The sequence below is a fragment of the Fukomys damarensis genome, unplaced genomic scaffold (genome assembly GCF_012274545.1).
Source record: "Fukomys damarensis isolate Sample0158 unplaced genomic scaffold, DMR_v1.0_HiC HiC_scaffold_39, whole genome shotgun sequence".
Classification (NCBI taxonomy): Eukaryota; Metazoa; Chordata; class Mammalia; order Rodentia; family Bathyergidae; genus Fukomys; species Fukomys damarensis.
Window position 1 is genome coordinate 9,867,141 of NW_022900951.1, and position 8,410 is coordinate 9,875,550.

The following is an 8,410-nucleotide window of genomic DNA, read 5'->3' on the forward strand; positions in this document are numbered from 1 at the left end:
GTTAACATTTTACAGGTGGGAAATGTGTAGTTGAAGTGATCAAGTGGGCTGTTTCTGAATCTAAGCAGCTCATCCAAGACTTCTGCGCTACCAGCCATAGTGCTGAGGTCTCTGCCTACCATCTGCGACCCCTCCTGTACCCTCCACAGAGTTTAAACACCTGATTCCTAACCGTGCTATTGTGCCGCAGTGAGAAAATCCAGGGCTTAACATTTAGAAGTCTAAAATATGCTTCCTGCGGGCCTTGGTGGCACATGGCTGGAATCTTTGCACTTGGGAGGCTGAGGCAGGAGGATCACCACAAGTTGGAAGCCAGCCGGGGCTACATAGTGAGTTCAAGGCCAGCCTGAACTGTGTAGCGAGACCCTGTCTCAAAAAACAAAACCAAACAAAAAAGTAAAATATGCTTCCATCGTGACAAATTATAGTACTGCATTAGCACTCATGATTTTAAGCACTAAAGTAAAGGGTTGTGTTTAGGGAAAAAGCCAGGCTACTCATTTATTTATAAGGCATTGTGCTGCACTGCTGTTTGATATATTGTCAGAACAATCAGTCTTGACTAGCATGGAAAATATTTTTGCTTGTGTAGGAACAGGTAGATAGCTCGACCATGTATTCCCAAAAAATTATTTCCCTGTAGGTAGCATTGTAAGAAGACAAAGAGACCTGCAATTTTAGAAGACCTTGTTTGGGATGACTGCGAAAAATTTCAAGCTGCCAAGGTGAAAATAATTGTTTCATCTAACAAGGCCTTGGCATCAAAGGTTGAGCTATGGATAAGGAAAAGGAAGATTCTAACTGGACAGAGCCGGACAGTCTACAGACAGAAGCTGCTGAAGAGTCGGCCGGGCGGATGGACCAACTCCGTGAATGGCTGCAGCTCCTGGGATGGACCGCAGGCGTATCCACTAACCTCAGGGAAACGCAGGTGGGGGAAACGCCCACAGTGAAACGGCTTTTGTCTTCCTCAGATGAGACTTGAATATGGCTCCACCCCCGGAGCAATTTCATTCACAGGAGCCCTGGGGTTCTCAGCTAGGGTGGCTGCCACAGCGTGAACAGCGACATGTCCATCCCTATGGAGACCATAAGAGAGGTGGGTCGTTCACGCCCAAAGGCTTCCTGAAGACTGGGATGCAAAAATAAATGAATTGCTTCATCACAACAACAATGTAGTCTTTCTAGCCATTGAACACAAGAACAGTCTATAGATAATGACCACGAAGCAAGGTTTATATCACACACGCGACATGGGATGTTTTACACTTTAGCCATCGACACCCAGGTGTATGACAGGATGTAAGTCACCTGTGGAAAGCAAGTTGTCTTCTCTGTTTTGTGACAGGGTCTCACTTTGTAGTTTAAGGTGACCTTGAACTCACTGTGTAGCCCAAGCTGGCCTCAGACTCACAGCGATCTTCCTGCCTCAGCCTCCAGGTGATAGCTGGGATTGTAGGTGTGTGCCACCACCTCTGGCTTATGGGAAGCAATTTATGGCCAAGCAATCCTGGTGAGGATAACATGGAGCGCAGGGCCCAGGGAAGCAGTAAATACCTTCCCTTTCTTCTTTTCCTTCTCTCAGCTCAGAGAGGAAGGAAGGACAGCCAGAAAGGACAGAGCCGCTCCTCATCCTCCACAGGAAGCCGGCTGTGACAGAGCGCTGTCCCTTGTCACCACTGAGTATTTCCATGGTGGCTGGTCCCAACTGTAGCCTGAGCTCAGTGTAAAGTCCACACTGGCTTTGGGAACACATTTCGTGAGAGGAAAGAAGGGGAAATCTCTCCCCAGGGATGGTTATCATGAGTGTGTTGTTTGCTACAGGGTCGGGTCCAGGAGATGGAGGGAGGGGAGGCGAAGGGACCTGACAAGAATTAAGATGTGGCATGTCCATGTACCGACTCCCCATGAGGATCGTGATCGCTGTGTACTGCAAATGTACTAATAAAAATAACAGTGTAAAACAATATCGACATGATACCATCGTAGATACCCTCTGTGTGGGTCCTACAAATATTATAATGGGGCATATGACTTGTAATTGTGGGCTACGGGAGGGGGAAGAATGGGATAAAATAAAATTTATTTAAAAAGTAGGGCTGGGGATGTAGCTCAGTGGTCCTGCTGTCTGCCTCGCAAGCACAAGGACCCAAGTTCGATCCCAGGTACAAAAAAAAAAAGAATTGTGGCCTATGTCCATCTCCAGTGGCAGCACTGATTGGGGTAGAGGTTAGGATCGTGCAACTACTGAAAGGGAAGCCAGCCTACAATTACAGCACCGGGGGGGAGGCTGAGGCAGGAGGATCACCATGAACTCAAGGCCAGCTTGGACTACGTGGTGAGCCAACAACAAAAAAAGGAAGGCAGGGAATTGAGAACAGAGCTGGCGCATGGCAAGGATTCTGTTCTGGTATATGAGGTGCATGCTTTTGGGTTCAGTCCAGATGCACAGCAACCTACCTTTGGATCAAGGCAAGTCAGGGTAAGAGCAATGGTTCTGAATTAAGGTTTTTTGTTTTTTTTCCCCCAGATCCAGGGCCTTGTCACTGAGCCACATCCCCAGCAACCAACTTCCTTCCTTCCTTCCTTCCGGTACCAGGGATTGAACTCGGGCCCTTGCGCTTGCGAGGCAGGTGCCAGAACGACTGAGCTAAATCCCCGGCCCCTTCCTTCCCTTTTCGTGAGACAAGGTCTCCCTCAATCACCAAGGCTGGATAGAACTTTGATCTTCCCGCCTCAGCCTCCCAGAGTGCACCGCCACCCCCAGCTTATCTTTAAAAATATAGTAACGTAAGCATATCTGTGATTGTCTGGAAACCATTTTATAACCGCACGCTGCTATTCCATTTCAAGGTTCACGTCTGCATTTCTCGTAAGATGCATTGACATTGAGTCATGTGCTTACGGGACAGGTTTGTTAGTGCTCGGTTTCTCAGGCTGGGATTGTCACAAATGTCTGCAGATGTGGTTTTGGGATCTGAAAACTCTCAGGACCCATCCTCCATCACTCATCCTCTTAGCTCTTGGGTAGTTCATCGCAGGCAGCTATTTGAGTCTACAGGATCTCGACAGAAGACTTTTAATGTCTAATTAATGTCGATCAATCTCATTTCTCACATAAAGATGCTCATTATCTTGAGTGATAGACACGTCTTCAAGTAGGTTTTTTTCTTTCACTGTGCTACTGTTATTACGACATGATCTCCCCCTTTCTTTTGGTGTTGGGATTGAACCCATGGTCTTCACACTGAGCTACATCCCCAGCCCTTTAAAAAAAATTTTTTTGAAGCAAAACCTTTATTGGTATATTTTATATACACATAATGAAAACATTCATTACAGGGAATTTGTACCAGTACATGATGTATTTTGTTTCTTTTTTCTTATGCTGCCCCCCTTCAACCCCTCTTTCCCTCCTTTAAAACTGGTCATTATTTTTTATCTTGAGACAGAGTTTCACTAAGTTGCTAAGTAGCCCAGGCTGGGCTGGAACTTCCGTTCTTCCTGCCTCAGCTTCCCAGCCTGCCGACATCGCAGGGGTGTACCGCCAGCTATGCCATGAATTTTGAAAGCGCACCATGGCCAGCTGTAGGGAATTAGTAAGAGGGGCTGGGGATGCTACATATGAGAGAGAAGAAAGCTGGGTGAGATGGTGACAGCGCGTGCTGTTCTGTCTGCAGGAAGGAGACTGCAGGCCAGCACTGGGTGGTGCCCTGTACACTGCGAAGTGGCACCAGAAGGGCTGTGAGGAGAAAGACAGGTAAAGATTTTGGCATCCTGTGGGCAAACATGTGAGAAGGCAAAAAGGACTGGCCTGTTTCAAGTCTTAATTTTTTCCATGTGTCTTAGCCGGGCATGGTGGTGCACATCTATAATTCAAGCACTCTGGGAGGCTGAGGCAGGAAGATGGAAAGTTTGAGCCCAGTCTGTCTCAGGATAAATTTTAGAAAATGGGCTGGGGATATATAGCTCAGTGCCAAAGCCATAGGTCCAATCCCCATGATTGCAAAAACAAAACAAAAAAGCAAAAACACCAAAACAACAACAACAAACCCACAAGAAAATGAAAAAAACAAAACAAACAAAAATCTAATAAGCATTCAACAAATGGCACTAGATCAACTAGATGCACATATTTCTCATAAAAATAAGAATTTGGACTTCCCATCACATGCAAAAAGTTAATTCAAACTGAATTATAGATCTAAATGTAAATGTGGAGATTATAACCCCCTAAAATAAACGCAGTGGAATATCTTTGTAACTTTAAGGTGGCTAAGACTCTTCGAGAGAGGACAGAGCTCAGCCCGATGAGGAAAAATTGATAAACTGGACTTCTTCAAAATGAACAAATGCTATTCAAAGGACACTAGTAAGAGAATAAAAAGACAAGCCTTATACTGGGTGAAATATTTGCAACACAGCCAGATGTGCTGGTACATGCCTGTAATCCTGGCACTCAGGAGGCTGAGGCAGGAGAATTGCAAATTTGAGGCCAGCCTGAACTACATAGTAAGATCCTGTCTCAAAAAAGAAAAAAAAAATTGTAGCACATAAAATGAAAACAGGACTAGTATTCAGAAAATAAAAAGCATTCCTATGATTCAACAACAAAAAGTTAAATAGCTTAATAAAAATGGGGGTATGAAGCCAGGCATGGTGGCGCATGCCTGTAATCCCAGCATGTGGGAGGCTGAAGCAGGAGGATCGCTGTGAGTTTGAAACCAGCCTGGGCTACATAGTGAGTTCCAGGGCAGTCTCAACTACATAGTGAGATCCAGGCTCAAAACACCAAAAAAAAAAGGTGGGGGGGACGTGAAAACATATTCATAAAACACATTTTTAGAAAGTGCTTAATAACTTTAATCATTGGGAAAAATGAAAATTAAACCACAGTGAAGCCAGCTGTGGTGGCAAAACCCTGTAATCCCAGCACTCAGGAGGCTGAAACAGGAGGATTGCCTTGAGTTTGAGGCACTGAGACGATCCCTTCTACATACCCACTGTGCTGGCTAGAATTAAAGCCTCAAACCAGGCCAACTGTAACAGGAATGCAGAGCAACCGGAAGGGGTTTGCTGTAGTACAGTCACTCTCTCGAACTCTTCAGCAGTTTCTGCAAAGGTTAAACATACACTGACCCTACGGCTCAGAACTCCATCTATATGTATTTATCCAAGATACATGAGAACATATTGAGGTAGGATAAAAGAAATGAAAGACGGCTAGAAAAGAGACATGGAAATCGTTAAAAATTGCAAGACTAGCTGGACACGATGATGCACGCCTGTAATCCCAGCACTTGGGAGGCTAAGCCAGGAGGATCTCTGAGAGTTTGAGACCAGCCTGGGCTACATAGTGAGTTCCAGGTCAGTCTCAACTACGTAGTAGACCCTGTCTCAAAAAACAAAACAACAACAACAAAACATAAGACTGCAACTTCTGTGACCCATATAGCTCTCCCTTGTTTAATTTTCAGCGCTTTCCTTCGAGACCCTTCACACGAAAAATTTGTCAGTGTTACTGGGTTGGGTCTATGGTCACCCATGCTGAAATAAAGAGTGTAACCCATCTTTTTAAGATAGGTTTGCAGGTCCGCGGACTTCCATGGCCCAAAAAGAATTTTCAGGACACATCAATAAAAGAGATAGGAGGGAGACAGGAAGTTTGTTAGAAGGAAGCCATAGGACTCACTCAGGAGCAGAGTGCATGTGCGCAGAGGAAAGAGCGCAGCAGCGCAGGTAAAGGGCTGAGTTCAAGTCCCGACTAGGGTGTGCGGTGTTACGTCTGCCAGGGTGCAGTGCTGGCCACCTCGCTGTGTGACGCTACTGCCTATGCAGCCGCTTTCTGGGGTGGAGGAAGGGCAATTTGCAGGTGCAATTTAGAGTTGAAAAAGGTTTAGGAATTTAACACTATTGTCTGTAAGGACAGCGGGGCGTATCACAAGCCAGGGAGACTTCCAGAAGCAAGGTGGAAAAAATTTGCCTTGAAGATGCAGTTTTTCTTAAAAGTAAAATTTTTAAATCTTGATTTTTTTTTTTTTGGTCCTACCTCACTTAGAAATACTAAGAGTTCATAAATAGGCTGAATTGAAAAAGGAACAGCAGGAACCTGATCCTAAAATAAGGGAACAAAGTCAGGAGTGGTGGTGTGTGCCTGTAATCCTAGCCTTAAGGAGGCTGAGGATTGTCACAAATTTGAGACAAGCCTGGACTACATAGTGAGTTCAAGGCCAGCCTGAACTACATAGTGAGACCCTGTCTCAAAAAAACCAAAACACAAAACAAAAACCCTAAGATAAGGGAACAGGTTGAGAATTCAAAGACGTTTTAAAATTATCTAAGGGGAAAAAAACCCTGAGCCCATTCTAGAGGTGATCTCTAGGTCCTTTCTGACCCAAACAAAGAATTGAACAAATCAAGCACAAATAGTAGCAAATTTTCACATTTATTAAATGTAGGGGCGGGGGAACAGAAGGGGAAGGGAAAACATTTTTCTGTATATCAAGTTTGGGTCAAGTAAAAAGGGAGGAGGCTGGGGATTTGGCTCAGTGGTTCTGCTGCCTGCCAGAGCTAGATTACCCGGTACACACACACACACACACACACACAAAGAGGAAAATAAAAATTACAAAGCATGCTACAACAGCAGAGTTGCATCCAGTGATTGTAGAGCATTCTGCTTCTGTGCCACAGCCCCTGCTGAGCGCACAAGCACCTCAGAAGCCCCACTGTGAAGTCCAGACGGCCCTCATCCAGACGCAGCAGCTGCACGCGGCCATGGCCAACATCCTCCTGGAGCACATGTGCCACTGCTCGGTGGAGATGCCCAAGGAGACGACGAAATCTAGGATGAATGTGGCCCGGCTGAATTTCTCATGGAACTCATGAGTACCACGCGGAGACCATCAAGAACGTGCAAGTGGCCACCGAGAGCTTCACTTCTGACCCCATTCTCTACTGGCCTGTGGCTATGGCCCTGGACACCAAGGGACCTGAGATCTGAACTGGACTCATCAAGGGCAGCGGCACCTCTGACGCAGAACTCAAGAAGGGAGCCATGCTCAAAATCACGCTGGACAATGCCTTCACGCAGAAGTGAGACAAGAATGTGCTGTGGCCGGGCTACAGGAACATCTGCAAGGTGGTGGACAGACGCAGTGAGACCTACAGGGATGACGGCCTCATTTGCCTGCTAGTGAAGGAGAAAGGTCCTGACTTCCTGGTTATCGAGGTGGAAAACGGTAGCTTCTTGGGCAGCAAGAAGGGTGTGAACCTTTCCAGGGCCACTGTGGACCTGCTTGCTGTGCCCGAGAAGGACATCCCAGACCTGAAGTTTGGGGTGGAGCGGGACATAGGTATGGTGTTGGCTTACTTCATTTGCAAGGCTGCTGATGTCCATGCAGTGAGGCAGGTCCTGGGATAGAAGGGGAAGAACATCAAGATCATCAGCAAGATCAAGAACCATGAAGGGGTTGCAGAGGTTCCATGAGATCCTAGAGGCCAGCGATGGCATCATGGTTGTCCGTGGTGACCTCGGGATCGAGATTCTGGCAGAGAAGGTCTTCCTGTGTCAGATGATGATGATGGGGCACTGCTGGAGAGCATTATCAAGAAGCCTCGGCCCACGCGGGCTGAGGGCAGTGACATGGCCAGTGCCTCCTGGATGGGGTGAACTGCATCATGCTGTCCAGAGAGACGGCCAAGGGCCACTGCCCGCTGGAGGCTGTGCACATGTAGCACCCGATTGTCTGAGAGGGAGAGGCTGCCATCTACCACTTGTGATTATTTGAGGAGCTGCATTGCCTGGCCCAGATTACCAGGGACGTCACAGGAGCCGCCAACGTGGGCTCCGCGGAGGCCTCGTTGAAGTGCGGCAGAGGGGCCATTATCGAGCTCACGAGAAGTCCGGCAGGTCTGCCCACCAGGTGGCATGGTACCGTCCCTGTGCCCCCATCACCACTGTGACCCGCAATCCCCAGACGGAGTTACAGGCCCGCCTGTACCACGGCATAGGCCCCAGTGCAGCAGGCCTGGGCTGAGGACGTGGACCTGCGTGTCAACTTGGCCGTGAATGTCGGCAAGGCTTGAGGCTTCTTCAAGGCAGACATGGTCACGGTGCTGACCGGGTGGCACCCTGGCTGCAGTTTCACCAACACCATACATGTTGTGCCTATGCTGTGATGGCCCTGGAGCCCTTCTCTGGGTCCCTTCCCCGTCCCCTTCCACCACCTATCCATTAGGCCAGCACGCTTGTAGCGCTCACTCCAGGCTGTAGTGTGGCACTGGTGGGCTGGGATACCTGGGAAGATTGCATCTCTGTGATTGGCACCTTTCTGGGTGCAGTGGCCCAGAGCTTGTTGCACGACCTGTTCTGTGCCTGTAGAAAGAGGATGCCCAGAGAACCCAGCTG

At 47.7% G+C, this 8,410-nt stretch overlaps 1 pseudogene; it reads left to right on the forward strand.

The window, feature by feature from the left end:
• Positions 1 to 775: 775 nt before the first annotated feature.
• On the forward strand, positions 776 to 8,181 carry LOC104855201 (annotated as a pseudogene).
• Positions 8,182 to 8,410: the final 229 nt, after the last annotated feature.